The following is a 14,167-nucleotide window of genomic DNA, read 5'->3' on the forward strand; positions in this document are numbered from 1 at the left end:
CCGAAAAATTTCAGGCGCTCATCTCTAGTCTTAACAACATTACACTGGCCCTGTCTGCTATAAAAATTCAGGGGTGCAGTTCTTACAAATTGAAAGCACACTGCTCCTGTATGCTGTCAAATATAGGGGTGCTGATGTCTTAATAACATTACACTGGCCCTGTATGCTATAAAAAATTCAGGGGTGCAGTTTTTACAAATTAAAAGCACACTGTTCCTGTATGCTGTAAATATAGGGGTGCTGATGTCTTAATAACATTACACTGGCCCTGTCTGCTATAAAAATTCAGAGGTGCAGTTCTTACAAATTAAAAGCATGCTGCTCCTGTATGCTGTCAAATATAGGGGTGCTGATGTTTTAATAACATTACACTGGCTCTGTCTGCTATAAAAAATCAGGGGTGCTGTTTTTACAAATTAAAAGCACACTGCTCCTGTATGCTGTAAATATAGGGTTGCTGATATCTTGATAACATTACACTGGCGCTGTCTGCTATAAAAAGTCAGGGGTGCAGTTCTTACAAATTAAAAGCACACTGCTCCTGTATTCTGTCAAATATAGGGGTGCTGATGTCTTAATAACATCACACTGGCCCTGTCTGCTATAAAAATGCAGGGGTGCAGTTCTTACAAATTAAAAGCACACTGCTCCTGTATGCTGTAAAATATAAGGGTGCTGATGTCTTAACATCACACTGGCCCTGTCTGCTATACAAATTCAGAGGTGCAGTTCTTACAAATTAAAAGCACACTGCTCCTGTAAGCTGTCAAATATAGGGGTGCTGATGTCTTAATAACATTACACTGGCCCTGTCTGCTATAAAAATTCAGGGGCACAGCTCTTAAAAATTAAAAGTGCATTGCTCCTGTATGCTGTTAAATATAGGGGTGCTGATGTCTTAAAAACATTACACTTGCCCTGTCTGCTATAAAAAAAATTCAGGGGTGCAGTTTTTACAAATTAAAAGCACACTGCTCCTGTATTCTGTCAAATATAGGAGTGCTGATGTCTTAATAACATTACGCTGGCCCTGACTGCTATAAAAATTCAGGGGTGCAGTCCTTACAAATTAAAAGCACATTGCTCCTGTATGCTGTTAAATATAGGGATGCTGATGTCTTCATAACATTACACTGGCCGTGTCTGCTATAAAAATTCAAGGGTGCTGTTCTTACAAATTTAAAGCACACTTCTCCTGAATGCTGTCAAATATATGGGTGCTGATGTCTTAATAACATTACGCTGGCCCTGTATGCTATAAAGTTCAGGGGTGCAGTTGTTAAAAATTAAAAGCACACTGCTGTATGCTGTGAAATATAGGGGTGCTGCTGTTTAAATAAAATTACACTGGCCCTGTATGCTATTAAAATTCAGGGGTGCACTTGTTAAATTAAAAGCACACTGCAGCGTGCTGTAAAAAAAAGAGGTGTTCCTGTTCAAACCACGCCATATATCCTTTATAACAGTGGTACCTTGAACTTTATGGTTATAAGCAACCTACTACCATACTACACTGTACACGCCCAATCTCGTCTGATCTTGAAAGCAATACAGTGTTTGGCCTGGTTAGTACCTGGTTGGGGGACCACCTGGGAATACCAGCTGTTGTAGGTTACTCCTTGTACCACATAAGCAAAAGGTTGGTCCTGCACGGACTTGGATATACTGTATATTTAGCATTTATGCAACCAATGTATCATGATTTCATTAATAAATTCACAGATACAGAAATTTCTGTAGTTCACTAGCAGCAAAGCGATTATTTTTGGATCTATCTGTTTTCCTACAGTATATTAATATATAATTAATAAAAGTTACGTTTTAATCTATTAATCATCACAATTTGTATTAATTTTTTCGGAGACAGAGTGCTCCCAACAAAGGTTTTCTTTTTCTCTCTCTCTTTACTTGCATATTGAATTATGTCTATTAACCTATGGGAGCACCACTGACAATTACTATTGAATCTACCCAGCAAGTTCTGTACTACTGGTAGATAGTGATAAATACCAGACAATAGTCCACACTGTCAGTCTTCTTAGGAACTTTTCAATATCCTTCCATTATTACACAGACCTGTGCAGTATCCCTAACCCAACCCTCCCTATCCTGTCTGACACTGCAGTGCCACTCATAGATGGGCTAGGTGTTTGTGCTGCCCACTTGTGTCGCGTAGTTTAGTCATCCAGCTTCTTATTGCACCTCTTTACTTTCTTTGCGTTATGTGCTCTGAGGCCTAGTTTTTAAAACTGCAATCCTGTCTGACCCTGCAGTGCCACTCCTAGATGGGCCAGGTGTTTGTGCTGCCCACTTGTGTCACTTAGCGTAGTCATCCAGATACCTCGTTGCAACTCTTTTTTTTTTCTTTGCATTATGTGCTCTTTGGGGCCTAGTTTTTAAAACTGCATTCCTGTCTGACACTGCAGTGCCACTACTAGATAGGCCAGATGTTTGTGCTGCCCACTTGTGTCACTTAGCTTAGTCATCCAGCTACCTCGTTGCACCTCTTTTTTTCTTTGCATTATGTGCTCTTTTGGGCCTAGTTTTGAAAACTGTCATCCTGTCTACCACTCCAGTGCCACTCCTAGATAGGCCAGGTGTTTGTGCACCCCACTTGTGTCGCTTAGCTTAGTCATCCAGCTACCTCGTTGCAACCTTTTAGCCTAAAAATAATGGGGGTCATTCCAAGTTGATCGCTTGCTAGCAGTTTTTAGCAGCCGTGCAAATGCATTGTCGCCGCCCACTGGGGAGTGTATTTTCGCTTTGCAGAAGTGCGAACGCTTGTGCAGCAGAGCACCTGCAAAATATTTTTTTGCAAAACGACGACGGAGGGACGGCTTTTGATATCACACACCCGACTAGCGAACGCCCAGCCACGCCTGCGTTTTTTCAGCCACGCCTGCGTTTTGCCAAACACTCCCTGAAAACGGTCAGTTGCCACCCAGAAACAGCCACTTCATATCATTCTTCCTGTGTTCGGCCGTGCGACAGGAATGTGCGTTAGAGTCTCTGCAAACCCATGATGCTCATTGCACCTGTACGACGTGCCTGCGCATTGCGGTGCATACGAATGCGCAGAAATGCCAAATTTTAGCCAGATCGCTGCGCTGCAAACAACGGCAGCTAGCGATCAACTCGGAATGACCCCCAATATTGTGACATGTGAGGTGTTCAGAATAGACTGGAAATGAGTGGAAATGAATGTTATTGAAGTTAATAATACAGTAGGAATAAAATAACCCCCAAATTCTGTGATCTTAGTTGTTTTTGTGGGGGGGGGGGGTCAAAAATCATCCATGCCCAAAACTAAAACCAAAACCCGAAAGGATGGTTTTGGCAAAACCAATCCAGATCCAAAACACGAGCAGGGATCCAGATCAAAAACCAAAACACAAAACACGAAAAGTGCCGCCGCCCATCTCTAGTAATTTATAGTAATTCACATTTAAGATAAATAATTATCCAGGGAGTGCAATCAGCAATTTATTACAATAAAAATTAAAAATTAATTAACAACACAGTATACACACATATATGGAAAAAATAAGAGCAACAATAAATAAACAGTATTCTGTTCCTCGGTCTCCAGCGGAAACAATAAGTGATCTCAATGTATTTGAAATATTCCTTAGTCCATATAGTTCTTATATTCGGACTTATTAAAGTTATATTTTTCTCATGGTCATAGTTTATTTATTGTTGCTCTTATTTTTTCCATATATGTGTGTATAGTGGCCCTCATTCCGAGTTGATCGCTCGCAAGGCGAATTTAGCAGAGTTGCTCACGCTAAGCCTACGCCTACTGGGAGTGTATCTTAGCTTCTTAAAATTGCGACCGATGTATTCGCAATATTGCGATTACAAACTACTTAGCAGTTTCCGAGTAGCTTCAGACTTACTCGGCATCTGTGATCAGTTCAGTGCTTGTCGTTCCTGGTTTGACGTCATAAACACACCCAGCGTTCGCCCAGACACTCCTCCGTTTCTCCGGCCACTCCTGCGTTTTTTCCGGAAACGGTAGCGTTTTCATCCACACGCCCCGAAAACGCTGTTTTTCCGCCCAGTAACACCCATTTCCTGTCAATCACACTACGATCGCCGGAGCGAAGAAAAAGCCGTGAGTAAAAATACTATCTTCATTGTAAAATTACTTGGCGCAGTCGCAGTGCGATTATTGCGCATGCGTACTAAGCGGAATTTCACTGCGATGCGATGAAAATTACCGAGCGAACGACTCGGAATGAGGGCCAGTGTTTTTTTTTATTAATTTTTATTGTAATAAATTGCTGATTGCACTCCTTGGATAATTATTTATCTTAAAGGTGTTTTTTTGTGGTGGGCAAAGCAGTACTGCTCCATCGGAAGCGACACTGTATGTGTGTATGTGTATATAGTAATTAGAAGCCTTATTGTGGGGCATAATTTGTAAGGGGCATTATTGTGTTTGGGGCATAAAATGGTGCCAGGGGCAGAATTGTGGGTGGCATAATATGTAATGGGCATTACATTGTGTAACATAATGTGAATTTTGCATTACGGTGTGTGGCATATAGTGTAATGGGTTTTACGGTGTGTGGTGTAATGGGCATTATGGCATGTGGAACAATGTGAAATGGGAATTACAATGTGTGGCATATTGTGTAATAGGAAGCTGCAAAGGCTAAGCCGTACAATGGTGGTGGCACAAGGCACCAACATCCAGATGGCCTGCAACATTAATAACTGCCTGATGGAGTTCACCCAGGCTACCTGTGAACAATCACAGGCCACACAGGAGCAGACACAATCCGGGAGTAGAGGCATGCATTTGCAGCCCACTAAGACATTAAGGGATGAGCCATCTAACTCAACCACCAGCTCCCAAATAACCAGCCCACAGACTGCCTCACCTGGGATGCCCCAAGGCATAATTTTCTATACGTGGGGTGGGCTGGGCACTTAAATGAGCAGAAAGGGGCAAAGGCATTTCTGCCTAACAATTACTTTTTTTATTTCTGTTTTTGTTGTTTTTCTGTTCTTTCTTATTTTTTTCAGATTTTGCTTAGTAAAATTTTATAAAAAAAACGTTTGTGTCTGTATTTCTTATAAATATGCGTTATGGTATGAACTTACCGTGGATAACGTTATTTCTCCTAAGTCCACAGGGTCCACAAGATAACAGTGGGACATGATGGAGCGACAACGGATTGGCACCAAACAATCAAAGCTTTCCGGCCTCCCAGGATGCAACGGGCCCGTCCATATATCCCGCCCACTGGCTCAGGCAAATCAGTTATATTCCAAAGCAAAAGGCAGGAGCATCATGTAGAGCCCTAATCAGGCGAGAAGAACACACATGCACGCCCTTCCATACATGATGGAAAAGGTTAGTGAGTAGAAGGGTCCTCAGATTAGGTACGTCAGGGTGGGATCCCTGTGGAACCTGTGGACTTAGGAGAAATACCGTTATCCATGGTAAGTTCTTACCATAACGTATATATCTCCGGCAGGGTCCACAGGTTATTCACAGGATAACAATGGGATTTCCCAAAGCAATTTAGTGGTGGGGACGCTCCTGATTGGACAGGAGAACCTTATTCCCGAATTCACCGTCATGAGAGGCAAAAGTATCCAAAGCATAATGTCTAATGAATGTGTTAATTGAAGACCATGTGGCTGCCTTACATATCTGTTCTGCTGAAGCACCATGTTGTGCTGCCCATGAATGACCTACCTTATGAGTAGAGTGATCAGAGACATTAGCCGGAACAGGGAGATCAGCTTGAGAGTATGCTTCTGAAATCGTTATTCAAAGCCATCTTGCCAGTGTCTGTTTAGTAGCAGGCCATCCTCTCTTGTGAAATCCGTAGAGAATGAAGAGAGAATCTGTCTTTCTGATGGCACTGGTACGATCCACGTAGATCCTTGAAAAGCCGGGACTACAATTTCTTCATTAAGGTGGGATTTAGACACCACCTCGGAAGATACCCAGACCTAGTTCTGAGTACTGCTTTATCTGGATAAAAAGTCAGAAAAGGGGAACGACATGACAGCGCTCCTAAATTTTATACTCTTCTAGCTGATGCCATAGCCAGTAGAAAGAGTACTTTTGCTGTCAACCATTTAAGATCCACCTTGTTAAGTGGTTCAAAAGGAGCAACTTGAAGAGCTTTCAGGACTAAACCTAAGTTCCACGGTGCTGTAGGTGAAACAAAGGGAGGTTGAATGCGCAGCATTCCCTGGAAAAAAGTGCGCACATCCTGTAAATTGGCAATTTTCTTTTGGAACCAGACAGTCAATGCCGATACCTGCACTCTCAAGGAAGCTACCTTCAAACCTTTATCCATTACTGCCTGAAGGAATGCTAGGGCTCTGGAAACTCTAAAAGATTTTGGGTCCTTACCTCCTTCACTGCACCAATGAATATGGGCCTGCCATATTCGGTGATAAATATGAGCTGAGGAAGGTTTTCTTGCTCTGAGCATTGTTTGAATTACCTGTTTAGAGAATCCTCTTGACTTTAGGATAGAGGTTTCAAGAGCCACGCCGTCAAAGTCAGTCTATCCAGATGTCTGTGATAACAGGAACCCTGCATCAGTAGAGCTGGACGTTGAGGGAGCAGAAGTGGAGCATCCATCGACATTCTCTGCAGATCTGTGTACCAATGCCTTCCGGGCCAAGCCAGAACTATTAGAATTACGGCACCCTTTGCTTGCTTTATTTTCCTCACCACCCTGGGTAACAGGGTGATTGGAGGAAACAGATAAGCTAGATGAAAGTCCCATTTCACCGACAAGGCGTCCACAAAGATCGCTCCGGGATCCTTTGTTCTTGACCCATATGTGGCACTTTGTTGTTCAGATGGGATGCCATGAGATCTATCTCTGGCAACCCCCATTTGTCTACTAGAGTCTGTAAGACCTCAGAGTGCAGAGCCTATTCGCTTGCTTGAATGGTGTGTCGACTGAGAAAGTCCGCTTCCCAGTTTAGGACAGCCGGAACTAACACTGCGGACAAGGCTGTAAGATGGAGTTCTGCCCACTTTAGTATGTGACTTACTTCCTTCATTGCTTTTTGGCTGCGAGTTCCACCCTGATGGTTGAGGTACGCTACTGCCATCGCATTGTCCGAGCAGATCTGGACTGGTTTTCCCTGAAGAATGTCCTTTGCCTGAATCAGTGCCATGTATATGGCCCGAAGTTCTAATAAGTTTATTATCAGGAAACTTTCTTCTCTTGTCCATTGTCCCTGGAACCATAATTTACCGGACACTGCTCCCAAGCCCTTAAGACTGGCATCTGTTATCAGGCATCTGACCAGAATCAGATGCTGCAGAGGTCTCGAGTGGAAATGTGCATACTCCACCATGTCGAATGTTGAAACCATCAACCCCATCACTCGCATGGCTGTGTGAATGGATACCCTCTGACTGTGTAACAAGTCCTGTAACAAGTTCTGAATTCCTGACTGTACCTTGGATATCTTGTTCCGAGGTAAAAATACTTTCTGCAGACCTGAATCCAGTACAGCCCCCAAGTGATATGATTTTGCACAATTTATGAGCCACCCGTGCCTCTGCAGACATGTTATTGTCAGTTGGAGATGGCACAGGAGCAATTCCTGTGATTGTGCCAAGATTAAAAGGTCGTCGAGGTATTGAAAAATAATTATCCCTTGCTTGCGGAGATAAGCTGCCATAACCACCATAATCTTGGTAAATACTCTGGGGGCTGTGGCTAACCCAAACGGTAGGGCCTGGAACTGAAAATGCTGCTGGAGGATAGCGAACCTGAGCTAACACTGATGGGACAGTGCTATAGGAACATGTAGGTAAGCATCCTGAATATCCAGGAGTACCATATAATCCCCTGGCTCCATGGCCAAAACTATGGAGCGTAATGTCTCCATGTGGAACTTCGGCACCCAAATATACTTGTTTAGCATTTTGAGATTGAGAATGTGCCAAAATGACCCATTTGGCTTCTGGACCAAAAATAGGCTGGAATAAAAACCCTGTCCCCGTTCTGCCGGGTGTACTGGAATGACTACTCCTGACTGAAGTAATTTCTGAACTGCTTCTTGCAAGGCCCCGGCCTTTGTCTCTACCCAAGATGGGCTGGTGCAGAAGAACCTTCAAGGAGGATACTTCTTGAAGGGAAAAACATAACCTAGAGATACCGCTTTTTGCACCCAGGCATCTGTTGTAGATTGTTGACAGATGTGTGCAAACTGAAGAAGTCGGCCGCCCACCCTGGGATCCCCCAGGTGGAGGCCCGCACCATCAGGCTGATGGCTTATCTTCTGGTTTGGAAGCTGGCCCTCTGGTAGCCCAATGCTTTTTTGACTCACCAAACTTATTGTATTGGGGCTGTTTATGATCACTTTATTCCTTTGGTTTTCCTTGAGACGGAAAGGGCCAGAAAATTGGACCACTAGGTTTGGGGTTATATGTGGAAGGAAACTTGACCTTCTTGGAGTTTGCTTCTGACTCTAGAATATCTGTCAATTCTTTACCAAACGGAATATTTCCCGAAAAAGGCAAAGATTCAAAAACTTTCTTGGATTCTGAATCAGCTTTCCATGTACGTAACCAAACTGCTCTGCGAGCAGCTATTGTTGAGACTGATGCCCTAGAAGCAATAGTACTTATATTTAATGCTGCTTCTTCTTCCAAGAATACTGCTGCTTGTTTAATATGGGATATATAAGATTTTTGCTCTCTAGAAGCTGATGAAAAAATCACTTTCCAATGCAATAGCCTAGGCAGCCACTGCCTTTGCTATCCAAGCTGAAGCCATAGCTGGCCTTATGACTGCTCCAGACAGGGAAAATATGTTCTTTAGAAAACCATCCACTCTCCTATCTGTGACATCTTTTAAAGATGTTGATGGCAAAGCAATATAGATTTTCGCACTAATTAAATCATGTGCGTATCTACCTTAGGCGCTACCTCCCTTTTTAAACAGTCCACGGCTGGAAAAGGATAGAGTCCCATTCTTTGGGAATTCTATATTTTTTGTTGGGTGTTGCCCAAGCCTCTTCCATAATTTCCGTCAGCTGGTCTGACCCTGGAAACTCATTCTTAACTGTCTTGGGACGTTTAAACACAGGTGTCTTGGTTTTTAACACAGGCTCTGCTGAATCTTCTAAGGATAGAATTACCTTCATCACTCTAATTAATTCAGCTATATCCACTGAGCTGAGACCTTCTTCCTCCTCTTCATATACGGAAGTAGAGTAAATAGAGCTTTCAACATCCGATGAATCATCATGTGTAGCCTGTGAAGGTGAAGAATTACTTACAATCGGCTTATCAGCTTGTTTCATTTGAGAAGCTGCTGGGGGAACTGGTATACCGTACGTAGGGAGCTGCATATATGGATACCCCATTCCTGGTACCGAAACTGTAGGAATTATCCGATCTGCTATACTGGACAAGGTCTGTGCAAACATAGCCCAGGGTGGATCTTTTTCTACCTGATGGTGTACAGGGATCTGCCTTGTGTTCTGCTGAAAAGTAAAACAATTTGCACATAAAATATCCTGGACCAGATCCTGAGAGGATAATACAGTTTTGCAAGACAAACATGATATGAGTGTTGCTGTAAGTGTACCTTAGTCACCTTTGCTGCTCTTAGACATGATAAATAATCAGCACTTTCACAGTGTACTACACAATTTGTGACTGTAATCACTTTAACCTTCTAATGTGATATCAATCTGACCGTACCCATGCACCAGCATTGAGGATCAGCATATATTAATGTCAGCAATCACCCTAGCAGTCAGTCACACATTATACAGTAGTCATATGAGTACATCATCAACTACGAACATTTTTTAAAGTATGTAGGTGAACATTTACTGAATCCTGTATAAACAGATCTAACGTATTCAGACGCAATGCAAAGAAAACCACAGTAAATGTACACAGACTCATATGCAATAGGCACTTAACTTAACTATTCATACTGAACAAGTAGATAGAAATTTAGTGCTGTATAGCCCGTACTCAGTAGAGTGGGATACATGGAGACTCACCTCGCATCCAGTGATCTATCAATACGTTAGCAAACGCTGAGTGGATCCAGATGCTACTAGTGTACACTGCCACTCCAGGAAACTCTAGCAGACACAGACGCTCAGTGAACACGGACGCACTGGCGACTAAGTCTCCTCACGGTAACGTTTAGTGAACAGAGACACCGTGGTCACATATCTGCCTATGCTGCGACCATATCTCTCGTGGTAGCGCTTAGTGAACACTGACGCAGCGGCCTATGCTGCGACAGAGTCCCCTCTGGTAGCATCTGAGACAGAAGCGAGGAATCAGTTCATGGCAGGAGACTTGGCGGAAACTGGTTGTGAACTGGGGGGAGGGGCAACCAGGAGAGCGTCTGACTCCCCACCGCTGACATCAACTCTAGGGGTCGCAGCCTCTGCTATTCCTGGAACCTCTGATCCCTAAGGCCTAGCGCTGGAGCCCCCATGGTGGCGGCGCATCAGCTTCTGTTTGGTAGTCTCCTCCCAAAACAGTGCGGTTGTGTCCGTATTCCATCTACTGAGCAGAAACGATGCCTTAGCTTCTCTCCATGCTCCGGCCACAGCCTGGTAACGTCTGATGGACCTGCTAGTATATCCGACACAGACGCCTGCAGAAACAGCACTGTACTCGTGAGTAAGCATTGTCGCGACCCGGTGGAGAGTTGTTGGAGCGACTCTTTCCAATATGCGTATAAGATGCTGTTTAGAAAGATCACTCAAAAAATAGTAAGACTATAAAAATAAAATAAGAACGCTTGGGGCTGCTAAGGAAACAGCAGCCCACTGACCATGGTCCGGCTCCTGCTGACCAAACAAAAAACTGATTTGCCTGAGCCAGTGGGCAGGATATATGGATGGGCCCGTTGCATCCTGGGAGGCCGGAAAGCTTTGAACGTTTGGTGCCAATCTGCTGTCGCTCCATCATATCCCATTGTTATCCTGTGGACCCTGCCGGAGAAAGTAAGTTAAGTTGTAGGTTCACATTTTAGAGGGTACATTCATCTAAAAAGGGGTTTTTACACTTACATGAAGGTACAGTATTTAAGGGGTACATTTGAGGTAGTGGGTTTGTGTAATGGGTTTTTTACACTTGCGACTAGTTTTTATGGGTTATATTATTGTAATTTTTTTTAAGTTAGATATATCTTTAGAAATGTTTATTTAGTGAAAATGTGTTTTTACTGTGTAATGTTATTATTTTTATCACATACTGTACAACTCACCTATCTAAACAACATCTATTTTTTGGAGAGTTTTTAGTCATGTTTAGGTCCAAGTCTAAACTCTGACCCAATTACATTGGACAAGTTGTATTTCCAAAAATGAAAAAAAACATCTGGATATCATTTTAAATCATGTGAGTTGTGCGAGTTTGCATGTTCTCAGACTCTATTACATTGGTTGAGTTTACAGAATGTGCTAGTTTAGCTCTAAACTCACACCTTCTGTAAACTCGGACCCTATTACATTTAGGGCCTAATTCAGATCTGATCACTGGGCTGATAATTTTGCTGTCCTGCGATGAGATAGTCGCAGCCTACAGGGGGAGTGTAATTTCGCCGTACAAGTGTGCAATCGCATGTGTAACTGAGCTTCAAAAACCTCTTTGTGCAGTCTGTTCACAACCCAGGACTTACTCCTCCAGTGCGATGAGAACGGGCTGATCAGGGCCGCAGCTGACGTCAGACACCCTCCCTGAAAATGCTTGGGCCATCATGTCGCTGACCGGCTATGTCTGTTGTTGTTGTCCGATGTACGTGCGTATTTCGGTGCATGCACAGTAAGGATCTGATCACCCGCTGTGCAAAAACGCACAGCAGCTTTCAGAACTGAATTACCCCTTTTTGTTCACTGTCTCAGACAAAGTGGCTCTAGTAAGATGGCGATCGATCGTCAGCTGCAAGCGAATTTGCCGTAGTTTCTACCTGTTACCTCACCCAAACACTGACTACCTTTATTTTGTGACTAAATCCTTTGTGCATTCACTTTCACAAAGCAGTCGCTACACAGTTCAGGGACATGCGGTGAGGTAAATGGCTGAGGAGGCACTGGCTACTAACAGAGCCAGATTTACACACAATATATGAGCCAAAGGGTTCATGTGGGAATTATACACAGGTGCAGCAGTATATACTGTACCAGTGGTTCCCAAACTTGTTTTAATCATGGCGCCCTAGAGTATCAGAATTTTATTCATAGCACCCCTAGGCCAAACATTTTTTATTGAGAAAATTAGACAGAAATATGAAATTAAGTAAATTGTGTTTATATGTCATCTTTAGGATCAATTGTGTGGTAAGGGACATGATTTGCTTCTGTTTATCCACATATTTTAAGTTCAGCTACCACCAGCACTGGTTTTACTTATTACATTGACCATAAATAATTTTAATTGGTCCTGGACCACCAATCCAAGGCACCCCTGAAAGTACCCTGAGGCACCCCAGGGTGCCATGGCACACAGTTTGAGAACCACTGGTATATACAGCTAGAAATTTGGTGAGTATTGATCAGAGATTTGCGTAAAAGATAGGCAGGGGAGGCACTACCCCACCTGTCACAGACTTTTTTTTAACTTATGATTAGAATAATACAAAGAAGATATTTATCATATATTCTTCTATTTTTTTCATATACTTTATAAAGTCAAAACTCTGGTTTATATCTTAGTATAACCGGAAAGGCTCTGACTCAACTCACCGCACATCACTACTACACATGCATAGTCAGGGCCGGATTAAGCCATGGGAGGGCCCGAGGCACTTAAGACAGGGGGGGGGGGGGGGGAGTCCAGGTAGAAAGCATTTTGACCCTCCTGGAAAGGGTCATGTTTGGAGGTATGTGTATATTATATTTAAACCAATGGTGTATATTGGATTTAAACTAATAGTTCAATAGTGCCTAGGTAGTGGTTATAGTGCCACCTAATTGAGAGATAACTATTTTATGAAGTGTTTATGTAGTGGACAAAGACAACAATCTTAAAATACAATAGAAAATTAAAATCTATAATTTATATTGCAAAATACAATAGCAGCAGCCTCTCTGTATTACTTACACACTGGGACAGGACTCAGGAGGACTCTGTGTATGTCTCTCTCTAGACCTGAATGCTGTCATTACATAACAGGTTACAAAGGACCCAGGTGGGGAGGAGGAGAAGCTGGGATCCCTGGCTCACTTGCAGCTCTTTCCCCACTCCGCTATCTCCTCTGGTCGGGAAGCTCCATTGGTAGGTCATGAAACCTGATACTTCTGTGTCTCTCTGACTGCACTGAATACTGCCCTGCTCACATTCTGGATGCATGGTTCTGCTGCTGCGCAAGAGTGAGAGCTATTGATGTCAATGTGCTCCGACTGGGGGGAGGGGGCTCTGACAGAGTGGGGCCCGGGGTACAGTATGCCCTGCACCCCCACTTTAATTGGGCTATGTTCGTGCAGTATTGTAGCATGAGCAGTGGCAAATAATCGCTCTAATGTGACATTGACATTGCATTCATCTTATAATCAGGCTTAATGTTTGCAACCAGAAAACCTTGGAATCTTTCTTTTGAAAAATTAGATAGCATTTAACATTTCTTTTGTTTTTATTTTTCAGTATTTATTATTTTCATTATTTCATTTATAATAGTTTCCCCCCCCCCCCCCTTTCATTTGTATCTAATTTATTATTGAAGCATTTTGTGAAGTGGAAACAAAATATTGTTGTTCGATAGTTTAGGTCAATTAGTAGTTCCCTTTTATATAATTAATTTTCATTATTTGTAAAAGTTACTTCCATTCCTTCCATTATCTATTAGTTTATTTTCTGTGTCTTAGAAAATGCATGATGAAAGTGTGGAAATCTGTTTTTCAAAGCACTCAGCATAATCTCAAGGGATTGAACTGCAATAATAGACTAGATAGAAAAGAGTGACCAGTAATATAAAACATCTGATATAAACTCTTCTGAAACATATGAAAGGAAGTTACTGCACTACTCACTGGAGATCTCCAGAAGCCATTAAACTATGGATAAAAACTGATAGATTACAGAGAACAAAAATCTTGGCCAATTATTTAAGCACCTAAATATCTACAATAGACAATTACATGACCATGTGGGTTACAGTCAAATACTGCATATATACTAAATTATTCATTA

At 42.6% G+C, this 14,167-nt stretch overlaps 1 pseudogene; it reads left to right on the plus strand.

The window, feature by feature from the left end:
* The first annotated feature begins 1,495 nt into the window (after positions 1-1,495).
* On the plus strand, positions 1,496-1,614 carry LOC135051579 (5S ribosomal RNA; annotated as a pseudogene).
* Positions 1,615-14,167: the final 12,553 nt, after the last annotated feature.

This window comes from Pseudophryne corroboree, chromosome 2 (assembly GCF_028390025.1).
Source record: "Pseudophryne corroboree isolate aPseCor3 chromosome 2, aPseCor3.hap2, whole genome shotgun sequence".
NCBI classification, from domain to species: Eukaryota; Metazoa; Chordata; class Amphibia; order Anura; family Myobatrachidae; genus Pseudophryne; species Pseudophryne corroboree.